At 38.8% G+C, this 14,200-nt stretch overlaps 1 long non-coding RNA gene across 3 annotated transcripts; it reads left to right on the top strand.

Moving 5' to 3' along the window:
* Positions 1-1,008: 1,008 nt before the first annotated feature.
* Positions 1,009-3,946, top strand: LOC120885840 (uncharacterized). Of its 3 annotated transcripts, none has more exons than XR_013426066.1 (3): positions 1,009-2,185; positions 2,509-2,671; positions 3,825-3,946. It is a non-coding gene; the product is annotated as an uncharacterized LOC120885840 (long non-coding RNA). The 3 variants fall into 3 exon arrangements; XR_005728579.2 differs by having other exon boundaries at positions 1,013-1,677; XR_013426065.1 differs by having other exon boundaries at positions 1,014-1,477.
* Positions 3,947-14,200: the final 10,254 nt, after the last annotated feature.

Raw genomic sequence — 14,200 nt, 5'->3', positions numbered from 1 at the left:
AAAAAATTGTGGATGTTTGAAAATACTAGCAAAAATGTGGGCAGAATATCTGATAAAGATTGCAGGAGGCCAGATGTAGCTCAGTGGTAGAGTGCTTGCATAGCCTGTATGGAGCCCCCTGTGTTTGATCCTCAACACCAAAAGAAAACAAAAACCAAAAATCGAACGAACACCACCCCTCCACCAAAAAAAAAAAAAAAATCCCACAAAAAACAGCCAAGTTATGCAAGACAAAAAGATCAAAAAGTTCTGTTTTGAACAGACTATTCCAATTGAACTTTGTTTTTACAAGCTACTGTGTTTCTGTTACACATGGTGCTTCTAAAGATATAAATAAGTGCTCAGGCTAGGATATAGGGGAAAGGGGCCTTAAGAGCTTGATACACTCGTTATTAAACAAACAAACCAGCAGAGCCTGTGACAGACACTGGGCAGGGTTCAAAGACAGTCCATTGGCCTTCCTCACTTTCATTTCTGGCAGCTCCCTGTGGGGAGAGAGACATTCTCCTCCTGGTAACTGGGGCATGACAAGAATGAGGTCCTCCATGTTCCCGAGAAAATATTTCAAAAGCCCATGCTAGTTTGTGTTCTGGGGCTTCAGAGCAAGTAGTCAGCGAGTCCGCATGTTGATGACTTAAGACTTGTTGATTTTTTCCCCTGTGATTATGTAGATAGTACATAGGTTTTTGGTTTTTTTTGTTTGTTTGTTTGTTTGTTTTTTTAATCAGAGATCTAAAGTGTCAGTTTTATTAATGAAAAACTGGATGGAAGAATCCTATTTGGGCTAAATGCCCAAACACCGCTCTTCTTCTTTCTTCTTTCTTCTTCTTCTTCTTCTTCTTCTTCTTCTTCTTCTTCTTCTTCTTCTCCTTCTCCTTCTCCTTCTCCTTCTCCTTCTCCTTCTCCTTCTCCTTCTCCTTCTCCTTCTCCTTCTCCTTCTCCTTCTCCTTCTCCTTCTCCTTCTCCTTCTCCTTCTCCTTCTCCTTCTTCTTCATTTTTTTTTCCTCCTTTGAATTGAGTTAACTCACTTTACTACGGAGAATTGTCAAAGAGCCAGTGGAAACTTGTCTGGGGCTGCCAGAGAGGGAGGAGGCAGGGAGCCACTGCCTCTTGGCACAGGCAGGTGGGAAGAAAAGAGGACAGGCCTAGGAGGAGAAGGAGATGCAGGGCACTCCTGCCGTCCTGCCCACAATTATCTTCACACAGTTGCCCCACCATTAGAATAGAGGAGCACATGCCCCACTCCTCGCTGGCCACACAATTCCTGCTTCTTTCCTGTAGCAGCCACATGCACACTATTATGTAACACTGGGCTTGGATGCCTGCTCTACCAACTATTGATCTTCAGAGGTTTTTTTTCCCTCTATTGATCATATTTGTTGAATGGGGCCCCATAAAATTAGACTGATAAAAGACAGAAGGAGAGAAGCAAATTTATTAACATGTGCATCATGTGTATGCATGAGAATGCTTGATGGTGAGTAACTCAGAGGAATGGTTAGAACTTGAACTCACATGGTATCTTAGCAAAGAATAAGAATCTTGCAGAGAAGTAATAACCAAAGAATAAGGAGTTTGAACTTCTAGGGCAGGCAGATTGGGGGAAGGTAAATGTATGTGGAGGCTGATGGAAGATAACATTTGTTATACAGATTCTTCTGGGATTTCTCTGAGCAGGTAAGAATTTAGAGTCTCTGGTGATTCAAGATTTCCTGCCGTTCCTGGTAGAGATGGGGAGGGCAAAGAATTTTTCTTGGGTCTGCTTCTACTTAATTGGCTTTTGCTCAAAATAATCAATAGACCAAAGTGGCATATTTTGGAGTGGCATATTCTACAACTTCCTCTGAAGGAACTTTCTGGTTCCCTCATGTGTAAAAAGGAAATAAAATTAGTCCTTAGGCATTCTGAGGATTTCTTAGATAATCCATTCAAAGAACTCAGAACCGTGTCTAGCAAACAACCTATGCTCAGTTCATGCTGCCTAACACCACTGCTGCTCCAGCTGATGAAATCCGTTGGATTTTCCCAAGTTCCTTCCATCCTGGACTTGGGGGTGAGGGAGGCCCTGGGTATAGGCAGCTAAATAAGAAGTGGAAAAAGAGAATTTATTAATAGAATCCTCTCCCTTCTAGAATTTCTTGGAGATGGTGACGCCAGTGGCAACAGCTGATTAGGAGACCATTCAGTAAGGATTAAGAATCAAATACACTGTGTCACTGAGGTAGTCTTAGGCCTGCAGATCTGTTGTGGGCAATGTGAAAACAAGAGGAAAATTAGGATGTATTTCAAAATGGAGTCTGGAGGCCATGAAGGGGGCAGGATTTATGCAGGCTCCAGCTTCTCCCTGGGAATGTGAACTCTGGTCTCTTCCACCCTGTCTGGAACAACCAGAGGAAGTGGTCAATTGAACTGTACTCAGAGGCTTACAGTACATATCAGGAGATCACCAGACTCTTGTTTTGTGGCCTTTTCCATTTTGTTTGTATGTTCTTTTTTTTTTTTCTGTAGCTTACGTAGCTCCTGTTTCATCTCAACATTCACTAGCACACATGAGCTCCTACTTTTTCTGCCTTCCGCAGAATGATGATTTAGAGCTTTCTGAATCTTTGTCACTTGAATCACAGTTCCTAAGACCTGAAATAAAGCCGTTTGGATGGATTCACTGTGATAGGTAAGAAAGAAATTATTCATCCGTGAACGGAGAGTAAAAAAGGAGTGAAAAGTGAGGGAATAGCCACTGGAAGCTAGAATCAGTAAAACTGGGAACTTGAGCAGAGAGAAATGAGGGAGAGCAGCAGGATTTTGTAGGGAGAGAACTAAATGGAAAGAGTTAAGACCAGAGATCATGCAGCAAATTGCTGCCATCAAAAGCAAATATTTACCAGACTCTAGACGATAAGACAGTACGCCCATGGACTTTGAAAAATACTGTTTACATGGAAAAAAAAAACATGTTGGATGAAAATTACAAGAGGCCATTGTTTTAGACAGGAGCCTTCTTTCACTAAGCCCCACAGACCAGACTAAAAAACAAAATGGAGTCACTTAGGCTGAGGTTCTTTAGTACCAAACAGAAATTGAATTGTAATCTGACCTTCCCAGAAATCAGGAGAAAGAACTCCAGAAAACTTCCTCAACCAGCTCATTTTGACTGACATGATAATCAAGTTTCCTCTTCTTTAATCCTTACACCTTCTAATCCTTATGAAAAGTATCCCGAGGCAATCTGATATTAACCTACCCATTATTTTTCTATTGTCTATCTCATTGTCTGTATTTCAAAGGGAAAGTAACTTTGAAATACCAGCTGATTTTGGTTTTTAGTTTCACCTTTTCTCGGCCCTTTTCTGTCTAAAATCTAACCTCTTCAGCTCAGCCTATCAGAACACATATTCTATTCTATGGAACGAAGTATTACCTATTGCAGAAGCATAAAATAAAATCAATTAAGATTTTCAAACCAAGTCATTATAATTATACCCTTCAATAAAATTTGTTTGTATAGTGTGCTTACTACAGTTTTCCAGATTATATCTAAAGCTTTTATATTCTAAGTGGCTGACTGAGTAGGACATGCCTGATGAACCTGTGTTAAAGAGAAATATACAGGAGAAATTCTCCTTTATCTCTTGTGGCAAAGATAGTGCCATGACTTCAACAAACTATGAACTTTGAACTCCTAAGTACTTCAGAAAAAAACATATTGTCCAGTGTTCTCCCACGTAAGTGGGATCATGTGACTAATTCTAGCCAACAGAATATTGGTCAAAGTGATGAGCCACTAAAACTTTCCTGATCTTCTTCTCTCTCACCTTCCCTGCCAGGAAGCAGAGCACAGATGGAGGGAGCCTTGGTATCTGAGCCTTGGAAGAAGTTCACCTGCAGAGTTGTCCAACCAGCATGATACTATTAAGTGGATGAGAAATAAAACAGTTGTGTAAAGTCACTGAAATTTTAGAGTCATTTGTTGTAGAAGCTAGTATTAATGATCCTGACTAATATAGCCTCAGACAGCAAAAATGACCAAAGTTGAACCTACTATTAGAGTAACTGGGGGAATCTTAGAGAAATAACAAATTCTTTTGCCTTAGGATTTCGGAAGGTTATTGTTACAGTGCAAACATAGACATGTAATACACTAAGCCTTCGAAATCCATGATGGCATTTGCAAGGGCCAGAAACACATGGAAACACACAGATTTATCCATTCAAACCCATTTAGTAATGAATGAGTGCTTGAGAAGTGCTGGGCTGTGGGCTGAACACCAGTTTACTGACAGTTTGTTGGATTGATAATTTGTAAAGGGCTTGTTTATTGAGTTAGAGATTTTTTTGAATCTAAATGGGAAAATTTCATTTTCTGGGGGAACTTCTGAACTAGTTTTTATTCTTTGGTCATACCGGGAAGCACAGGAAAAGAAATCCCTACGTATGAACATTTGGAATCATTCTTTGTGGTGCAAGTTGAGACTAACCTGTAGTTAAGAGAACCTGGCCTAGAAGAGAAGAGAATTAGGATATATAAGGGAGACATCTTATATATCCTAATTGGGGCATGGGAAAGCCCTGTTTAATTTGCTTATGTTAAGATGGTTAAGATAGCCAGGTTTAGTGGCAAATGCCTATAATCACAGTGGCTCGGGACACTGAGGCAGGAGGATTGCAAGTTTAAAGCCAGCCTCAGCAATGGTGAGGCACTAAAGCAACACAGTGAGATCCTATCTCTAAATAAAATACAAAATTGGGCTGAGGATGTGTCTTAGTAGTTGAGTGCTCCTTAGTTTAATCCCTGATGTTCCTCTGCCTCGCAAAAAATGGCTAAGATAGCAGCCAGGAGAGAGCTTGGGTTTCCTTAGAATTTGATTCTCTTAGAAGGTCTCAATGTCTAATAATTCCATCGTTTATTAAAACAAACAAAGCAATATGATTTCTGCAGAGACTTCTCCTATCTAAACAACTTTTTGGAAATTGTTAAGCTTGCTTAGTAATGGAGATTCTGAACTATAGGATGAAAGGTTTAAGAAGAATTTGAAAACATTATGTGAGCAAATTTCATATTTGTAGAAAGAGAAAATCATCTTTAATGAATGGAATCACTTGAGTGGCCCCCGCCTAACTATGGAAAACTAAGACTAGGAAGTACTGGTGCCCTGGGGAAGGGCAACAGAATCTTTTGTATTTGATGAAGAGAGCCCCTTCCTTCATGAGGGAGGAGGATGGGGAGACCAATTGCCCAAGGAGATCAGCCCTTTCAAATAAGAAAGAAGATTGCCCAACACCTGCTCCCTGAGGGTAGATTTAGGAAGCCTGTCAGAATGAACTGAAGCCTGTTGGCAGGAGAGTTCAGTTCGGACCACAAAGCAGACCTTTCCAGGATGACAGGGGACTCTAAGCTCAGTGCAAGGATTTAAGGATTTGGGAAAATTTCTGGTTTCAGGGCCGTAGGTATTCAAAGCTGGAACCTGTCTAGATGACATACTTAACCTGGTGTTGTTTCTAGTCATTGCAGGAAAAATGGCAGGCATCTGAGTCTAGACAGGAGGGCTGAAATCTTGGAACTTTAACCCAGAACAGGGAACAAATGATCATTAGAGGGAGCAGGGCCAAGGGTGACAGTGCCGCTAGTGGACTGATGAAAATTTCCAATTCTCACGCTGTCTTTCATCACTTGATTCTTAAACGGTCCTGTGTTGTCAGACAATTGGGTATCTGTCTCGTGGGAGGAGCCAGTGTTTGAGAGTCATTAGGGACATGAATTGCACGGAAAAACTGGAGCAATTAAATAATAGGAAAAAAAAATCACATATTTTTATCTGGAATAATTCATGGGAAGTCATACTACATTGTCCTTGAGTGTCTGTCTCTAAAGTGGTGGGGTGGGAGGTAAGTCCCTGAATACATAGATTAAGGCAATATAGGACTTGCAGCTGTGGGGAAACAGTTAAATGAATTGGGCACAGAATTTTTGGCTGCCTCCTTCAACTTGGTCTGACTTGACCATGTGATGGTGATGAATAATACATTACCAGGACAATGAGCTCTATTAACAAATCCAAGCAGTTTTGAGTTCTGCTAAAAGAGAAATCAAACGATTCACATTGCAACACTGACTTAGAGCAGAAAACCAATTAATCTAAAACAGGTTTCTCAAAACTGTTTATCATATAGAACTGTCTGTGTACATGTGTGTATATATGTGTGTGTGTTACTGGGAATTAAACCCGGGGCCTTGTGCATGCTAGGCAAGTGTTTTACCGTTGAGCTATAGCCTCAGCCCTTTTTAAATTTTTTTTGAGACATGGTTTCACTACGTTGCAAGACTCACCTTGAACTTGCAATCATACTCCAGCTGTCTGAGTACCTGGGATTAAAAGCATGTGCCACCACATCTGGCTATAGATTTCTTTTAAGGGAAAATAGTTTACAAATTTCTACTGCTGACTTAAATTACTTTTACTATGATATTCTCTCCCCGCCCCCTTTTTTTTTTTGTACTCAGTTTCTTGGATTTTGAGTTTCTGTTTTACTCAGCCACTATTTCTTCAAATATATTTTCTCTCCCCATCCTACCCCAGTTAATCTAATAACACTGTATTACTAGATTGTTTCATAATTCACATATTCTTTGATGTCTTTTCTTTCATTTTTGTCCTTTTCTGGGACAACTGTTCTCCACAGTCTGATAACTGATGTCTTCAAATCCTTGTTTTATATATTTTTCCTGTTATTAATTTTTTTCAAAAGAATATAAAATTTGTCCATTATAATCCAGCCTAGTGAAAGCTGAACCAAAAAGAATCACTTCTAAATCTTCTCTCAAAAGAGGGAGAAATCTTGTCTCTCCCAGGAATCCTTTGGAAATGTCTTCTCAAGCTCATCATTGAGCACTAATGATCATGTGTTCATCCCAAATCTATCACTCGGTCAAGGAGATGGGATTGTGTGTGATTTTAAGGCCAGTCTTGAGCCACCTGCCCCACTGCTAGAGACAAGTGGAGGCAGCTTCTCAAATCAGAGTTTCTCAAACTCAGCAGTTGAGACTTAGGGGTTGGGTATTTTGTTATGGTAACCGGGACACTTTCCTGTGCTTTGGAGGCTATTTAGTATCATCTTGTTCTCTACCTACAAGTTTAAGAAACCCTCTATACCAATTGCAATGACTGGCATTGTCAAATATCCCTGGGATGGGAGAAAATGGCTTCTGAGTGAGAACCCCTGTCCTAAAAGCATAGGCCCCATAAGGACGTGTGGATACCCAGGGGAACGTTACGAAGGGAAGGAGAGGCAACCAGGGTCTATTGTGATATACAGTCATCAAATTTTACAACCAAAAGATTAACAAACAAGTCATTTAGATAGATAGTTGAGGAACTGCATAATCCTTAGGTACTAACAATAAGCAATTTATAGATTAATAGGAGACTCCCACTAGGTAGTATACAAAGACCTGTAAATTATAAAACCCTAAGACACGTAGCATGGATGTGCTATTATTTATGTACCATTAGCTCAAATATGTACATATTTTATTTCTCTTGCAATATTTTTTCATTTACATAACATCAGCAACTAGACCCAATTTGTTTCCTGCTATAATTAGGGTAGATAACAGGGAACAGAGAACCTGATAGATTTAGGGGAACTGAAAGACCATCCAAGCTTTCATTATTTTGTGATGTGCCACACTGAGCTTAAATAACAGAGAGGATGTTCTCTCAGATACTACCAATACAGGGACCTGGCAGGAATATTGTGAGATATTCTTGAGATATTGCAAGATTGCTGAGGCCCTGAGAAGCTTGCCCACCAGCCTTCTCTCTGATATTAAGCTCACTGAGGATGAATAAAAAGTTAAATGTCAGCTGTTTCCTCTGTAGCTTTTTAAGTTCAATGGAAACATCATTAGTACCCATCTATAACTTACTTTTAAACTTTTGTCTTCTGAATAAAACTATTATATGTAGAGCTCTTAGTCTACAAAAGCACTTTTTAAACCATGATCTTCTTCAAAGTGCAAAATCCTTGTGACTTGGTTATTATTATTTCCCCTGTAGAGTTGTGGAAACTGTGTCTCAAAGGCTTTATAACAACTTACTTGAGGCCACACAGGTGGTAACTGAACAAACTGGACTTTGATACCAGATCAGAGCCTTTTCATTCTAAGTTCCATTTTCTCTCTTTAATCCACTTCTTTCGGTTCCTAGCTCATAGAAAATTCTTTCTAAATTAAAGAGTGGGGGCATTTGCTATTTGCCCAATTTGCTAGTAGCACTTGGGGTCTGGAGATGTTCCAGTGTAAACTTTGTTGTGAGTACTTGGGCACTACAAATAATAATTGCATCTGACTAGCATAGATAGATAGCCTATGACTAAAACTTTGTGAGTGATTCTTATGTAAATCACTTGCTTCTAACCCTCTCTGGCCACCAAGTCCTGACTTAGAGACTAACACTGCTTCATTACAGACCCTGGTGGATTTTTAAGCACAGGAAAAAACTTTGCTATTTAAAGGGTATTGGACCAGAAGTGTTGGTATTACCTAAACATTTGTTGGGAATTAAGAATATTTCAGGACACTCCCAAAACTTATTTCCTCTGAGTCTACATTTTAACAAGACCTCTGTGTGATTCATATACACATTAAAGTTGGAAAAGCACTGTACTAGATCTAGGTGCCCTTGTGTCTTCTCAAAGTCCTCTCCACTCTAGTGGTACTTTAACCCAGTAGCAGATGAGCTGGGCTATGTTGATAGTTCCAACAGGGTGTGCCTAACCAGTCAGCAACATTATGGACATTGTTAAGGCTGTAACAGATCATGTCCACAGACAAGATCTGCCTTGAACTCTTCACACCATGAAGTCATGCAAAGGGATTTATCTCTTTAGATTACACTTCCAGGAGTATGGCTGCATTGACAGGCACAGGCTAAACATGCAAACCACCCCCCAGGGACGTGGCCTCTAGTGTTAGCCACATTACACTTAGGCTACTTCACAGGCATTAAATCATGATGTCTTAATGATTGATGCTTGTAGGATCTTCACAAATGACCATTCCAAAACATCTTAGAAATAAATGTAAGGGTATGATCTTACATAAAGATAATGATGGGTCCAAAATTTGGTTTTCAGTTTTGTTACTTACTAGTTGTAAGTGATTGAAATATGATTTCTTTGGGCCTCTTTTTCTGGAGATGAGAGGGATTAGACGGAATGTAAGGACTCTTGCCCCCACCACCCTGTGGTACTGGGGATTGAACTCGGGAGGGCTCTACCACCACTGAGCTACATCTCCAGCCTTCCTCCTTGCCCCCTTTTTTGAGATAGGTTCTTGCTAAGTTCCCTAGGATGACCTCAAACTTGGAATCCTCCCATCTTAGCCTCCTGAGTTGCTGGGATTACAGGTATGTGTCACTATGCCCAGCTGCAAGGACTCTTATTACAACACACTTAAACACACACACCTATCACCAGACAGAGCTGAGTGATAATCTATCTTTACAATAGCTATAAAGCATGACTATGATCATGCAGGTACGCTGTAGATTGTTTTATGAATTGCCCAATTAGAGCATGAAAATGATTAAAGTAAACAGACAGGGACTTGGAAAGGGTTTTAAGAGATTGCTAAGATTATTTTTCCAGGAGAATCTAAGTGATAACCACAAACTAGACCACAGAAGTCACCGTGCCTGCTGAGATAGGCTGGGAATGCAAAGGCCAGCTGTGAGCCTGATTCTTGTGCTCAAAGTCCAAATGCCTTACAGGGACACATCCCCCCCAGAAAGGGAAGACAATGCAACATCTGCAACATCTTCCTCTGCTTCTGAGACAGGCCAGGCCCTACCTGGCCCAACTGAGCTTTGCTAGTTCAATGATTATGGCATATCTAATCTAGCAAAACCTGCTGGTTAAAAGCACCAGACATATTCTTTAAAAAACAAAATTAGTTTTCAGATAAAGGAAATTATAACTAAATACCTGTACCTATTGGTTAATAAATATTACCATTTTGTCATTTAAAAAAAATTTTGACCCTTCATAGAAAAAGTTTGTCCTTTTATTTTATCTTCCTTTCTCAGCCAAACTTTATTTTTAAAAGAGTGAGAGTGTGTGTGTGTGTGGGGGGGGGTTTATCACATTCTGCAAATTATCATTCTCTGATCACTTTTTAACCAACTTTAAAAAATCCTCTTTCATAAGCTCAGTTGTATGTTCTGTGTATCATAAAATTTGTCTTTCTTTCTTTCTTTCTTTCTCTCTTTCTTTCTCTCTCTCTTTCTCTCTCTCTTTCTCTCTTTCTCTCTTTCTCTCTTTCTCTCTTTCTCTCTTTCTCTCTTTCTTTTTTTCTTTCTTTCTTTCTTTCTTTCTTTCTTTCTTTCTTTCTTTCTTTCTTTCTTTCTTTCTTTCTTTCTTTCTTTCTTTCTTTCTTTCTTTCTTTCTTTCTTTCATCTTGGGGATGGAACCCAAAATGTTCTACTTCTGAGCTACATCCCTTTTTATTTTATAAACTTGGAGACCCTCTCTTCAAGTTGCCTGGGCTGGCCTTGAAATTGTGATTCTTCTGTCCCAGCCTCCCCAATTTTGGGGACTGCAAGTGTGAACCACCATGCCCAGACTATGTGTTGTAAAATTTTAAAAAAGAAAAAAAAAAAGTCATCATATTGCCTGACATAGTGGTGCATGCCTGATCTTAGCAATTTTGGAGGCTGAGGCAGGAGGATTGCAAATTCAAGATCAACCTCAGCAACTTACCAACGCCCTAAGTAACTTAAAGAGACCCTGCCTCAAAATAAAAAATAAAAATGGACTGGGAATATAGCTCAGCAGTAAAGAACCCCTGAATTTAATCCCTCATACCCCCAATCTTATTATTGAATATAGTTGATCTCTTCATTTATGATAATGATAATTATAATTACTGTTTTGAGCTCTCAGTATAAGTGAGGCACTGGGCTATGTGCTTTATTACCACTGCCTTAATTAATCCTTATAACAACAGTATGAGGCAGGGACAATTATTATTCCAATTTTATTTACAGGTGTTGAACTTAAGACTTGGAGAAACTGAGCAACTTGCTCAAATTATATTGTTAGTAACCAGGGAGCTGGGACTTAAAGCAGAGGTTCTTTGAAACTACTTGGTTGCAGCTGCTACAGTAAGCTAACTGTGATGCCTGCTTTACTTTTAGGCATCTAGTTATATCATTCAATGAAAAGGCTTAGTGTTTAAGCTAGACCAAGTCAGCTTTTATGACCTGTGGGTGTTCTGGACTATAATGCTGTAAGCCCCCTATGTCCATTAGCTTTCTGTCCCTGTGACAAAATACCTGAGAAAATCAACTTAAAGTGAGGAAAGATTTATTTTGGCTTATGGTCTGGAAGGACTCAGTTCATAGTCACTTGGCCCCATAGTGAGACAGAACATCATGGCAGAGCACGTGGTAAACCAGAGCTGCTTACCTCATGGTGGCCAGGAAGCAAGTAAGGTAGGCATTGCGGGGGGGGGGGGGGGGGGGGGGGGCTGCTGGGGACAAAAATCTGTCCTTTAAAGACAAGCCCCCAGTGACCCACCTTTTCCAACTATGTCTACCTCCTATAGTTTCCTCTGCCTCCTAATAGTTCATTCAATTAAAAAAACATTAATGGATTAATCTGTTGATAAGGCTTGGAGCCCTCATTATCTAAAGCCCCACCTTTGAATAGTGCTGCAGTGGGAACCAAGCCTTCAGTACGTGAGCATTTGGGAAACATTTCATATCCAAACCCTAACGTAACATCCCCTAAGGGCTGGGACTCAGGTTTGTTTTTAATCTGTAAGGTCTAGCACAATAACTAGAGCATAATAGATATTTAAACTTATTTTGAATGAAAGAAGAAAGTTGTTTTTTGTTTGTTTGTTTGTTTTACCATTTCTGCTAACTGTTCTCTTCTTCAACTATTACACTCATTTGAACATTTAATCTAACGATTCTCAATTGTGTAAAGAGGTGTCAGAGTCACTCTGTGGAGGAGGGGCTTTGGTCTGAATCACCTGTGAGACTATTTCAAACCTCTGTGGCTCCCGACTGCCATTTTGATATCCCCCTCTAAGGGACATGCTTTCACCTCACTGGGGGTACTGACTGAGCCACTGTTGGTGAAGGAAATGTGCCTTAACCTTTCTCCATGTTAGAAGATAAAAATAAAAAATAAAATAAAATCTCTGAAAATTCGATATTGTATATTCCTACTTAAGTACTCTATGTGTACAAATTTGTTGTTTCAGATAGATTGTATGAATCTGGTAGGAATTCTCGTTTAGTCTTAGAGGATATTAGACTCATGAAAAATGAGAACTAGGTAGGACCCAATGTTATCTGGTTTATATTTCATATTTCATTGTTTAGAAAATAGGCCTTGAGAATTTAAATAATGTGCTTCAGAGGGGAATCTTTGCAATGCTCAGCAAAGTGTTAGACATATAAGGATGTGTTCAATAAATATTCATTGTATAGATGAAATAATTAGAGATAAATATCGGGTGGATACCAGGCTGGCTTTTTGCTGTTCCAAATAGATCTCAGGGCAAAAATGTTCTTTTCTAATTATTTCCAAACACAAATGCCTAGTAAGGAAATATTAATTGAAACAGCCTTATCTCTACTAATCTCTTTCATCTTTGATTTGTCATGGCATTGCAAGATTTATTGTATGATCTTATATATCCTCTTGCACATTATTAATGTATTTTTGTACATTAAATGCTCTGAGAACACCTTGGTTTGTGTTTTGTTGGCCCCGTTCTACCAAACCCAAACTTGAAAGCCCATTAATTAGCTTACTTCTTCTCCATTGATTACTGATAGATTAACTGATGTCTAAATTTGTGCTTAAAGAAGTGAAATAGGTAATATTTATCTTCTTTAAGTTGAATACGGTTAAGTGATGTGTGTCTATAATTGAGAGAAAATTAAATAATCTTTTAAACAACTATAGCAAACAACATATTTTGCTGACTTAAGAGACTCAAAAGTACAAATTTTGAGTGTAACTTCCTGTTCTTTAGAAACATGTGACCTTATTCTGCAAACATTAGCAAATCTGAGGATCTTGTATTATTTATTTATTGCACAATCACAAATCCACAGCTTTGCAAATGTTAATGTTTTCTGAGAATGACAGCAGACTGTGGAAAAGATAAGAACTTTAACAGTCTACAGTTACACACAAAGGTTGGAGCCTGAATTTTGTTGCATAAGAAAAGACCAACATGAAGAGTCTTGGTTAAAAAGCAAAACAACAACAACAGCAAAAAAAAAAAAAAAGAAGAAGAAGAAAGAAAGAAAGAAAAAGGAAAAACCCAAAAATCTAGCTTGGTAGTCAAGAGATAGGAGTTCTGATTCTAGCTAACTGTGAGACATATTGGATATGTTTAACACTGTTGAGCTTTGGGTTCTTTGTATTTAAATTGAGGGGTTTGAATTTCTAATGATTAGTACTGTCTCCTTCCATTTTAAGATTTTATCATTTATTTAAATCAATAGCTACTGTGGTGGGAACAGTATATAATGGTGATGGAGAGTGTTAGCACTGAAAAATAGTGAAACATGAAGAAGAAAAAGGCAATGATAGAGAAAGGAATTAATACTTCAGCCTAACAGCTTGCATTCTACTGCATCTGAAAATTTATGTTATTGTTTCACTATTTAAATAGATTTTGAAACCAAGTGTGGTGGCGTGTGCCCCCCAGCACTCAGAAAGCAGAGCTGGGAGGATCACTAGAGTCCAGGAGTTTGAGACCAGCCAGGGCAACACAGCAAGACCCTCTCAAAAAAAATTTTTTTTAAGTTCATAGATTTATCCCTCTAAACATGACATGGGTGAGACCAAGATATAAGCAGACAAATTGCGTACAACTATGCATCGTACACAATTCTCAATAATTTGTTTTGTATTGTGGGGACATAAGGACCAAATCTCCTTGAACTTTATGACCAAAACTCTTCATTTCAATTAAATAATTTGTCTCTTAGATATATTTATTTGAAGGATCTGAAGTCAAACATTATATTAGCTAACAGGAAATTATTTTGAGATATGAAGTAAGAAAGAATTGAAGGCATTATATCAAAATTGATTATGACACTTAAATTTGGCCAAGTATGAGTCAAGCATACCACAGCAAACTCTTGTCATAGTCTTCTAGTTTGCTTTACAT

Source organism: Ictidomys tridecemlineatus, chromosome 1, assembly GCF_052094955.1.
Source record: "Ictidomys tridecemlineatus isolate mIctTri1 chromosome 1, mIctTri1.hap1, whole genome shotgun sequence".
NCBI classification, from domain to species: Eukaryota; Metazoa; Chordata; class Mammalia; order Rodentia; family Sciuridae; genus Ictidomys; species Ictidomys tridecemlineatus.
Note: the sequence above shows the minus strand (reverse complement) of the source record. Positions and strands in the feature narration are given on the sequence as shown.